At 41.5% G+C, this 11,875-nt stretch overlaps 1 non-coding gene across 1 annotated transcript; it reads right to left on the bottom strand.

Annotated features, from left to right (window-relative positions):
* Window positions 1-11,097: 11,097 nt before the first annotated feature.
* Window positions 11,098-11,205, bottom strand: LOC136547672 (small nucleolar RNA R71). The gene has a single exon (XR_010781635.1). It is a non-coding gene; the product is annotated as a small nucleolar RNA R71 (small nucleolar RNA).
* Window positions 11,206-11,875: the final 670 nt, after the last annotated feature.

Genomic DNA, 11,875 nt, shown 5'->3' with positions numbered 1-11,875 from the left:
TTCTTATGCCCGGTCCTTGGCTGGCATCGTAGGCTAGGCAGGAGCCAAGGGCCGAGCATGGGTGCATCGTTGATCAGGAGCCTGAGGCTCGAGCGAGCCTCTAAGCCCTGAGTGAGGGCTGCGACATGCTTAGGCTCGGTGTTGGTATTTGGTAATGCACATGGAAAAATCCACAAGTGCATAGATACCGATGTAGCTTTCACCCGGGAGTATTCCAAAGTATTGATTTCTATGAGGAACGTGAAGTGTACTAGCAAGAATCAAAGTCGTCTAAAGGTAAAGATAGAAAAGTATTTTTGTGGGTTGAGAGGGATTTTTTATGGCTTATACTAGATAACTAAGGATCCGGCTTACTATACTTTACTTACTTTGGAGCAATAGTACCTTTCTGACTCTCAAAGGAGGTGAGAAAAAGTAGTCGGGGGAAGGCTACCTAAGCTCTATGAAACACCAATCCTAACATGGTGGATTACAACTACCTGATAGAGGTATCACCTTTGGGCTACCACAACTAACCATGAGATTGGGCGCAAACTTAGGTAAACTCTAGCCTAGACACCATATCTATGCTTGTGTTTACTACTCTAATCATGATCTATAATTAGAGCACTCAATGCAAGCAGAGTTCCCATAAATTAAATAAAGTAATGACTGAATTTAATTAAATAGAGAACTTAGAAGTACCAATAGAAGAACCTAGATGTAACTCAAAGATGAATCAGATCCGTAGAGGTACAAAGTCAAGAAGAATCTGACAGATCTGCCTTCTCCTCAGATCTCTCTCCTCTCCTCTCTCCCTATTTTCTATAATTCAACTAGATAAGAAACATCTAGAGGGACACTACTACATTTAGGGTATGAAATAATGAAGATCTAGAGCATAGGGTGTGTAGATATGTGTCTCTTGGAGGGGGGCTGGGCGTCCTTATATAGGTCGAGGTGGAGTAGGGGGCAAGGAATCACCACATCATCAATCAACGTCAACTCCACCGATCACCATTAGATAAACCAACCTAAAATCACCTTAAAATCAAGGGTCCAAATCTTAGGAAGGCGTACAAGGCGATGGAGGGTGAGGGGCCTCCATAATGTGTTGGTCGGCCTCGCTAGTGGGCCGGCCAGCCTGCTACTATGGCAGGTGGGCCTCCCCTTTGGGTGGTGGGTCCTAGGCTCTGTCTTGGGTTGACTTTCATAGGTTTCGTGAGTTGAATCACTTATTGATGTTAGTTTGCCTATTTAGAGTGTATGACAGTGGTCTCAGGAGCTATTTTCTAGATAAATCTTCCTACATCCAAATATTTACCAAAACTTGTGGAATTCATTAGTTTAAAACCCTATACCTATGTTTGGTGATGGAATTAAGTGTATATGTAGATTATATTAATGGTTTATGATTGACATTAACAACTATCAATAGTCGGTCTGGTTAGTTCATCAGAGGGTGCGTGCAAGTGTACCCGATGGTTATAGCCCCCAAGCCCCCGAGCGATCCTAGAGGGGTCGATCGGGGGGTCTCTTTGGTCGGGAACCACGGATCTCGAGACTTAACATACCCATATGTTAGGATCTCATTAGGATCCCTTGAGCCCTTCATGGCCTCACTTGGCCTAGTCCGTGATGGCGACAAAGGGCTAAATTCAATTTTCTGGTGACCAAGTTGGCCATGGTGGGGATGGCTTCCGTTGACGAGAGTGCGATGCTCTTCATGCCGCTCTTTTCCCCAGTGTGATGGGGGTGCTCGGCTATTGAGCCTGAGCGGTAGAGGTGCTGACTTGTTCTAGTCATATGTCACATAGGTCTATGGCTCGAACGAGGGTTTGGTGAACTCATCTAGGAGTTACCTACTCTAGGCCCGAGGGTACCCTTCCATTTGGTTGGAGCCTACTGTGGGTCGAGTGATCAAGAGCATCTAGGCTCTGGCTCATTGCCACCTAGCAGGCCCTGATCCTCTCGGGCTGGCCTTCTTGGGCTAACCTTCTACGACCATAGGTCGAGGCATGGGAAGCGCGCTAAGCTTGGGCAGGGGACCCTTGTTGGGTCCACCACTTAGCGGCTCCTGACCCAACTTTGAGGAGTTGGTTTGGTTTTGGGGATGCGTCACTCGAGCGCCCATTGATTGGGGGGTCAAGTTACTCCATCTAAGGAAGCCACATAGCCCCTGAGGCCACCGTGGGACCTCCTTGTCAGCGGGCGTATGTTGATGATAGTTAACACCCAAGATAAACAGTCAAAATAATGCATGAAAGTGACCACCAAAATAGTGTTAGGGGTTTAAACTAACAAATTCCATGTGTTTTGGTCAATCTGTATTTTCTGCAGGGGTTATCCAGAAAACCATCAAGGTGGACCTAATTGTCAAATTTAATTACGCTTATCCACGATGAAACCAGCTGTAGAAGACTCTAGAAGACACCAGAAGGCAAATCACCAAAGCAGAGGGCATGTGGCTGCCAGGTGGGGCCGACCGACCCCACCTATAGGCCAACCGACCCCTAGGCCCACATGTCAGCCTCTATTTCTCTATGTCGGTTCCCCACCACCTTAAGGATTGCATCTACACCATTGCTTTAAGTCAGTTTGACCCAAGGGCTTAGGATTGATGGTTCCCCCTATATATACCAGCCCCTACCCCCTTGGTAGATCATTGATCATAATCTTCATTCATCATCAGAGAAGAACCTTAGAGTTCCACAAATATTCTCGGGCATAGCTAGCTAGGTTAGGTCTAGATGGAGGCAAGCTTCGCTTTGATTCCTGATCTTATCAAGAGTGTGGCTTGGTATAGCCCTTGTATCCTCTCTTGTATCTTTTATATTTCATGTGTTTGCTACAATTGATATGATAGTATTCTCAATATTATTCATGTTCCTAGTTATCATGTTCATCGTCTACTTTGATTATATGCTTAGTATAGCTAGATTGTCTTTATGTTAAAGCATAAGTTTGTATAGCACTCACTCTAAGGTTCATGGGGTGAGTGGTTGACATTGTGTAAGTATGGTGCTTATATGTTGTTTACCTGCGGATGCACCCTATATTCTAGGCCATGTGGTAGATTGTGAGTGTGACACTCTCGTTGAGTCCTTTGTAGCCACTCCCTGAATATAGGTAAAGTAGGATCTAGTTACGAAGGAAGTCATGCTCTCTTCTTGATTTTCCTTAGTAATACCCCTTATGTGTAGATATGAAGTTGATCTTAGCCATGATTATTAAGTGTAATTGCACTAATCATAGTATGCTTTGACTTGTAATTAAAATGACTTAGGAATTATTTCTCTATTGTATCTACTTAGTCATGCTAATGCCATAAAAGGGGTACTCTGAGTGTTTAACTATTAACTAGCAATGATCATTTACCATATATTTATCCTACCCTGTGACTTACCCTTGTTGTGAGTACAAGCTTGGTTATAGTTTATCTCTCCATCATATGTATAAGTTATCAATATATTCCATCTTGCCCATCCTTCCCTGAGGTAAAAATATAAATACAATACCTAGAATACTCCTGGGTGAAGTGCTACAATGATATATTATCTGTGCACTTATAGATTCCCATATATATATATATTCTCCAAGTTACAAGTGTCATGATTATAAATACCATCAAACATTTCTGGCATCCTTGCTAGAGATGACAACCTAGTAAAAGGTGATGTTGAGAAATGTCAACAAGCATTTCTGACGCCGTTGTCGTGGAAGCTAGCTAGGAAAAAAGGAATATTGATAAACTTTTACTTATTGATGTGATCGAGAAAAACCATATACCTCTACTCAAATAGGCTTACCATTGTTCTATCTATTTTTATATCTTATGCAGGGTAATGTATGACTGGTTTTGACCGTCCAACAAAAAAGAATCCGTAAGCGCACAGAATTACCATCGTAGCACTTCACCTGGAAGTATTTAGGGTATCATATTTTCCATAGGGAACAGAGGTAAATCTTCTATCTAGTTCGTCCAAGGACAACCCAAGGGTAGAGTTGATAGAGGTTGAGATGGATTCCTATGGTTTAGAGTCTATGAATAGATAAGTTCCACTTCTACTTGCTTACTTTGGGCACCAGATAATGCCTAGTCTGCCAGGCGTTGCTAGACTATGGCTCTATGCCATGCCCGGACATGGGGGATTACAAGGGACATATAGGGCTGTCACCACCTGCCGCCTAGCCCTCAACCATGGAGCACGAGGCAAACAAAGGTAGCCTCTAGCCTAGGCACCTCATCTATGCTATCGACTACTACTCTAGTGCACATGCAAGGGTTATTCGTCTTTATCAGGGCCCTTCTACTAGAGCATCCACCATAGGGACAAATGATGAACTCACAAACAAGTAAGAGTATAGCTTAACTAATCAAAGACTTTATAACTAAAAGAACCACGAACACTCACTTAGCGGGAGAACCCATTGAAGTAAAGATGCTCGTCGAGGTACAAGTTGGGGAGACACCGACAAGTCCGGCGCTTCCCCAAGCTCTCCCTCCCATCTCTCCCTTACTACTCTACTAGCTATCTAGGGCCTAAGCCCTTGGAGTGTTGCTCAAAAGTGGAGAAGCTCTTTGCCTTGTGGTGGTGTGTTGTAGAGGGGGGTTGTCCCTCTATTTATACAAGGAGGAGAGGCGGTGTTGTGGCTATTCCTGGTGGGAAGTCCATGCACCACCGCCTTCTACATGGAGGCATGCCTCTGCCAGAGCAAGGGGTGGCCGATATGCATTGGTGGGGGGTTGGCCGCTTCCTGACCAAGGCTCCTCACCACCGCCTTTGTGTGGTGGGTTGCGGGTTGGACCTAGGCTGCCCCTTGGTCGGTGTTGCACCCCATTGAGTTGAGTTGATGGGCGTCTTGGTTGTTCCTTTACGCAAATCAGCGTCAGAAAGCACCTTTCGTTGAAATCTTTCATGCATTTGTGTTTGTGTCCTACAAAATAATATTCTCCAAATACATGTGGAACTAGGTTAATAGTAAATGCCTATGTGTATAAGATTGCCAATTTCTTCTCTTTTTGTGTCTTAATTGGTAGTCAGATTTTATCGTTAAGGACCGCCAACAAGCTCCCTAACACTTAGTCCTTTGCTCATCATCGAGCCAAACTTAGAGATAAAGGTAATCATGAGCATAACATCCTAAGATATATGGCTTACATAAAAGTTATTCCAAAACATTCCTTACACAAGTGGGATATGTGGCTTTAGCTAACATGTTTCCTTGAGTTGTTGAAAAGCAGAACAATTCTTGAAACAAAGTCCTCTTCCCAATTTCACATCTTAGTAACTTGGAGTTTTTGAAAGTTTTCTCAAGAAAAGCATAGTTCACCTTATACTCCTCAAATGGCACTCTCAAAGCACTCAATGGTGTATAACTCCTCACCAAGGCATAGCAGAGTTTTGCCTTCTATTGTTTTCTCCTACTTCTAAAAAGGTTTATGTGGAGCTTTAGGTAGGGATAAACAATATAGCATACTTGTATTGCATATGTTGTAAAGTCAAATCAAGGATCCAAAGAGAGAAGTGCCATACTCTTAGATCAAGATGTGCATGTGTGTGGAAAAAGGTAAACTAATACTATACTCCTTTTGTAGATTTGATCTCTCTCTATAACTTATTATTTTGAAACATGACTATCTTTCTTTTTTTAATAAATGAGCCTCCATGTGCTCATCATTTTGTTTACTTGGACCTTCATGTGTCCATTTTTTTATAAACATTTTGCATAGCCTATGTCTCTTCTTTTAAACCACATATTTAGAGAGAGATCACTATCTTTTAGAACATGGAGTATTTACCTAACAAATATTTTTTTGGTTCTACTCCCAATGTAGGAGTAGAGTTTTTGGTGGATCTAAATGGTAGCATGTTTTTATGTACTCCTAGTGTAGGAGCAGCATGTGTATGTAGAGTGTACAAGACCTTGATCTTGGAAGCATGATAAATCTCTCAATAGGGGTCAACAAGACTTGACCAGACTCAACACAATAACAAGCAACATATGTGGAAGGCTTGAAACTCTGCAAGATGTCAAATTTGGCTTTGGTTAGAATTGCTCACCAATTGAGGAGTATGTAATACTATGGTTTTATATTTTTATTAAAACAAATTCTCCAAGTACTTTGAATAGAAATGGTAGGATTTCTAAGTTAGAACTATATCACACTTCACAACAACTTAGTCAACATGATTGTCCTATTAGAATATTTTCCCACAAGCATAAGTTATGTATATGGAACAAACTTTATGCAAGCTTCTATCTTAAACATGTTATGAATATGTCAATTTTTCAAAATTTTTAGATAAAGTGTGGTGCATAGGGGCATTGTTCATCAGGAGGAGATAATAGGGATGAATTGAGTTTAATTTTAGTGATCAAGATTTATGTTTGTTGAAACTCAAATTTGGAGGGAGTTGAGGGTAGTGTTGCACAAACCATCGTTGAAGCAGAAGGAGCTACGGGGAGTTAGAGATGGTTTGATTAAACCAAAGGTTCAACCAATCCTCTCTGGAGCCATCTGTTTGTCCTTCTGCATGATGGATCGTTCGGGTTTGTGCAGCGGTTGGTGGGAGATCTCAAATGTGTGCATGTCGTGCTTGAGGGATCTCCCCCACACTTATTTTTTTACCTATTTTATTCCACAAAAAGAAACAATGATGGAAACAAACAAGGGCTCTCCTGGTTTGAACACCAAGGAGCTTAAATCATTTTATTATTATTGTTTATTAATTATTATATATTTTTTTAAGTGTTCACCTAACTTATTGTTATTATTATTTTAGTTTTAACTAAAGCAAGGCTAAAGTAAGGATTGCAATGTAAGAATTAGCCTTGATTCATCTCCACACTAGATTATTTCTATTGTTTATAAAAGTAATACTCTAAGTTCATTAACCAAAATTTAACGCCATGTCAAGTTTTGATTAAATAAGGCTATTTTAACCTAAGAACCATGCTTAATTTAAAAAGCCTATAGGTGTATTGATCAAATACACCCAAACCAGAGTGTATGACATAAACAACAGAAAGCATGATTTTGCATGATCAAGATATATCCAATGGAGACAAGCATGAGTTAAAGAAGTTGGTGAACATTTAGTTATTTTGTTTTTTTATCATTATTCACTCTCTCTTTTTATAGCAAGATAGAGCTAATATCGTCATCATCATTTTTGTGCATGGAACTTTTGGGATTCTCACCATCCTCCCCCACACTTGGACTTTTGTATAAAATTCAAGTGTGTAATGTCGGGGTCTCCTTTTTGAGTGGGTTCTATCATCAAAGATCATCAAGGTATGTAGTCGATGCAGCTCTCATGTTTTTAGGCATCGTATGTCCCTTGTTCTTCTTGATCTTAACCTAAAAGGGTTAGTAAACAAGAATACCTGAAGGTGCATACTATCCTGATAGCAAGTTCATGTTTTAAAAAGGAGAGTTGTTTTTTTGTCTTTTTTATGATAACCACATTCTTTATGATGATATATATATGATAATCTAGGGTATCTTCTAGCAGTGCTTAATTTATGGTCTTAAGCTTGACCGTGGGAACTCCATCTTGTAGTTATCAATGGTGGTTTAGTTCCCAACTTCACCACCAAGCATTTAGCATTATCATTCAAGCTACAAGGTGAGTACCATAGTGCATGTACGAGATCTACAATATTTTTGATAAACATATGCATCCACAACCATCCTCCTAAAAAGTTTGGAATGAGGATCAAGAGATGGTTGGGATCCTCGTAGGGGCATGGGGTACTAAGCAACATGTCCATGGCACATGAGTTTTTGTTTCTAAGAGATTTATCATGTAGGATTAACGTTGAATTTTGACCACAATCAAGAACAATGCTTGGATGGCCAGAGGGACAGGACTTGTGTTCGAGTGAGGGTGGTGATGAATGCTCCATTTCACAAGGAAACTCAGGTGAAATGAATGGGGATATGAATTTCACCTCCTTGAATTGGTCTTTGTTGAGATGATGATCCACCATTAGGATATCTGAGTGGTAGAAGCAATCTTCCCAAACTCTTTGCTAAGGCTCCCATGAGGAGATTTTTCTTGGAAAACATTTTCAAGTGGGTAGCCTATAAGAAGATCAAAATCAAGAATGACAAATATGTGGAAGTCCATGCGAACCTCAGTTTTCTCTATTTTGATTAGCACGGCCCTAGCAATCCCACAACACTTGAAGATGAGTCTTGATGGACTTTTGAAGAGTTTGTTGGTTGAGACTAGCGATATTTTGGCCAAAAAGGTTTCCATAAGGAATTCAGACATGATATTAGTCTCGACCGTGGGGTTGTGTAGGGTTTGTATGTTAGTTTCCCTAAATGAACAAGGTATGGTCGTGGAAGGTGAAAGAATCCAAATTGCTTTGGAAGAACATTTCACTTCCATTAGCCATTCCTTCGATGGTTCGGCCTTGAGGGACCTTCCACATGAGGATTTGTGCTAGAAGTGTTTCTAAGTATTGCCATAGTCCTCAAATTCGATAGGGAACTATGAAGAATGGATTAATGTTTCCTTCGGTGTTCACAGTTCAGGTGAGGACTCATAAATCAAATCTAAGGATGCTATGGGTTTGGATTCGACTGATGAGGACTCCTCAATGCTTGACATGACTTTCACCTGGTGGGTTCTATTTCTCAAGATGGGGGAAGTGTAGCTTTCTAAGAAGTTTTCAAGGTATTTCACTTGTTCTGTCATGGGTTTGTGTATAAACCAGCCTCCGACAGTCGCATCTAGGCATAGGTTAGCATCTATGTCAATACCCAAACAAAAGAGACACAACAATAATCCATCGAGTAAAGATAGGTCTGGGCCGACATGTATCAACATTGAAAACCTATCCTAGGCTACACCTATAGAATGCATCTCGCACTACTCAAAGTCAAGGATCACACTTGGTAGAGTCGATACGGGACATAGGGAAGAATGCAAGATAAAAGTTGTCTTTAAGTTCATCTTAGTACCCATTCATACTTTCTATGGCAAGTGTGTACCATTGCTTTGCCTTATCTATGAGAGAAAAAGGAAACAATTTCCATTTTAGAGTTTATTGAGTCATGCCTGAGATGCTCAGGCATGAACACATCTCCTCTAACTCTAGCAGGTGATGGAAAGGGTTTTCATTATAGTGCCCTGAGAAGAGTTGTGCCCAAACCATGGCTATAAAACTAGGGTGGAGTTCATAGCTAGATGAAATCTTTGGTTTAGAAGATAACTTAGGGAACTCGCCCTTTGAAGTGGACCAGTAATAGATAGGAGTGGTTTTCATGGTGAAAATATTTTTGTGTGTTTTTATATAAAAAAGAAAAGATACATATACGAGGACAAACTAGGTTCGAAGAAAATAGCAACCGTTCTTAGGCAACGGTGCCAAAAATGCTTGTTGGTATTTTCTTAGTGTAAGCGAAAGAATTCGCAAGTGCACAGAATTACCGTCGTAGCACTTCACCCAAAAGTATTCAAGGTATCATATTTTCCATAGGGAACAGAGGTAAATCTTCTATCTAGTTCGTCCAAGGACAACCCAAGGGTAGAGTTTATAGAGGTTGAGATGGGTTCCTACGGTTTAGAGCCTAAGAATAGATAAACTCCACTTCTACTTGCTTACTTTGGGCACCGGATAAGACCTGGTCTACCTGGCATTGCCAGCCTATGGCTCTATGTTGTGCCCGGACATGGGGGATTACAAGGGATGGAAAGGGCTATCATCACCTACCGACTACCCCTCAACCATGGAGCATGAGGCAAACAAAGCTTGCCTCTAGCCTAGACACCTCATCTATGCTATCGACTACTACTCTAGCACACATGCAAGGGTTATCCGTCTTTATTAGGGCCCTTCTACTAGAGCATCCACCATAGGGATGGATGATGAACCCACAAACAAGTAATAGTATAGCTTAACTAATCAAAGACTTTATAACCAAAAGAACCACAAACACTCACTTAGCGGGAGAACCCGTTGAAGTAAAGATGCTCGTTGAGGTACAAGTTGGGGAGACACTGACAAGTCCAGCGCTTCCCCAAGCTCTCCCTCGCATCTCTCCCTTACTACTCTACTAGCTATCTAGGGCCTAAGCCCTTGGAGTGTTGCTCAAAACTAGAGAAGCTCTTTGCCTTGTGGTGGTGTGATATAGAGGGGGGGTTTCCCCTCTATTTATACAAGGAGGAGAGGCGATGTTGTGGCTATTCCTGTAGCGAAGTCCATGCACCAGCGCCTCTACATGGAGGCATGCCATGGCCAGAGCAAGGGGTGGCCAAGAAGCGCTAGTGGGGGGTCGCTTGCCCCTAGGGGTCGGCCGCCCCATAACCAAGCCTTCTCGCCACCACCTTCGCGTGGTGGGTTGTGGGCTTGACCTGGGCTGCTCCTTGGTCGGTGTTGCACCCAGTTGAGTTGAGTTGATGGGCATCTTGGTTGTTCCTTTGTGCAAATTAGCATCAGAAAGCGCCTTTCGGTGAATTCTTTCATTCATTTGTGTTTGTGTCCTACAAAATAATATTCTCCAAATACATGTGGAACTAGGTTAATAGTAAATGCCTATGTGTATAAGATTGCCAATTTCTTCTCTTTTTGTGTCTTAATTGGCACTTGGATTTTATCGTTAAGGACCGCCAACAATTACGTTAAGGATCCAAAAGAACTATTTAGAAGGACTAAGGCTAAACTCAAGAAAGTTTTAGCTTTAGAATCAGAAGACAACTAGACAAGGCGTAGCTTAACACTAGTTTTCGAAGCCATGGCTAACAAGACTCACCATGAATTCTCTGCTCCAACCACGACCAACATCCGTACTAGACCATCGATTAAGATTGGAGACAATGCTTTTGAGCTCAAGCCAGCTCTCATCAACATAGTGCAAGCTAGCTAGTTTTGTGCAAAGGCACATGAAGATGCAGTGCTCATCTCCAACACTTCCTAGAGATTTGCAGCACTTTCAGCATCAAAGGAGTTACTATAGATGCCATTTTACTTCGCCTCTTCCCATTTTCACTCTTGGGGAAGGCAAAGCAATGTTTCTATGCCAACAAAGATAGAAATACTACATAGGAAAACTATTTCATAGCCTTCCTAGCATAGTTCTTTCCTATGGGCAAAACCAATGCTCTAAGTGGAAGAATTTCAAGTTTTCAGCAACAACATGATGAATCTATCCCTAAGGCATGGGAACACTTCCAAGACTACATATTAGAATGTCCTCACCATTTGAAGGTGGATTGGCTACTCATGCAGAATTTCTACCATGGGTTGACAAACAGCACCCATGAGGATATGAATGCCGCTACTAGTGGTGCATTTTTATCACTCACAATCACATAGGAAATAGCTCTCGGGGAGAAGATGGCCTCCAACCAAGGTTGGAATGAAGAATGTCTTCAAACCCACAAGAGAGGTGGAGGTATGCATCAACTCAAGGAGGTAGACATGCTGTCTGCCAAGATGGATCTGCTAATGAAGAGGCTCGAAGAGTGAGCCAATGAAAATAAAGAAGTCATGCACATTCATGATTCCCACATGACATGTGAAGAATGTGGAAACACCGGGCATTCAGGGAACAACTGCCCTGAAACCCACGAGGATGTGAACTTCATCAACAACAACTATCATCTTCAACAGAATCAAGGATGGAATCAGCAACAAAGGCAAAACTACCAAGGTAGTTACCAAGGTAACTATTATTGGTATTTATTTACGCAAATAGAATATGAAGGATTCTGCAAGCGCACAAAATACCATTGTAGCATTTTACCAGGAGTATTCCAGGTATCATTATTTATATTTTACCATAGGGAAACAATGGAGTAAAGACTTACTGAGTAATAGAGGAATGTCTACCAATCAACATACCAGCATAGCTAAAGCAGGGGTGAATGTAATGATA

The sequence above is a fragment of the Miscanthus floridulus genome, chromosome 3 (genome assembly GCF_019320115.1).
Source record: "Miscanthus floridulus cultivar M001 chromosome 3, ASM1932011v1, whole genome shotgun sequence".
NCBI lineage: Eukaryota > Viridiplantae > Streptophyta > Magnoliopsida > Poales > Poaceae > Miscanthus > Miscanthus floridulus.
Note: the sequence above shows the minus strand (reverse complement) of the source record. Positions and strands in the feature narration are given on the sequence as shown.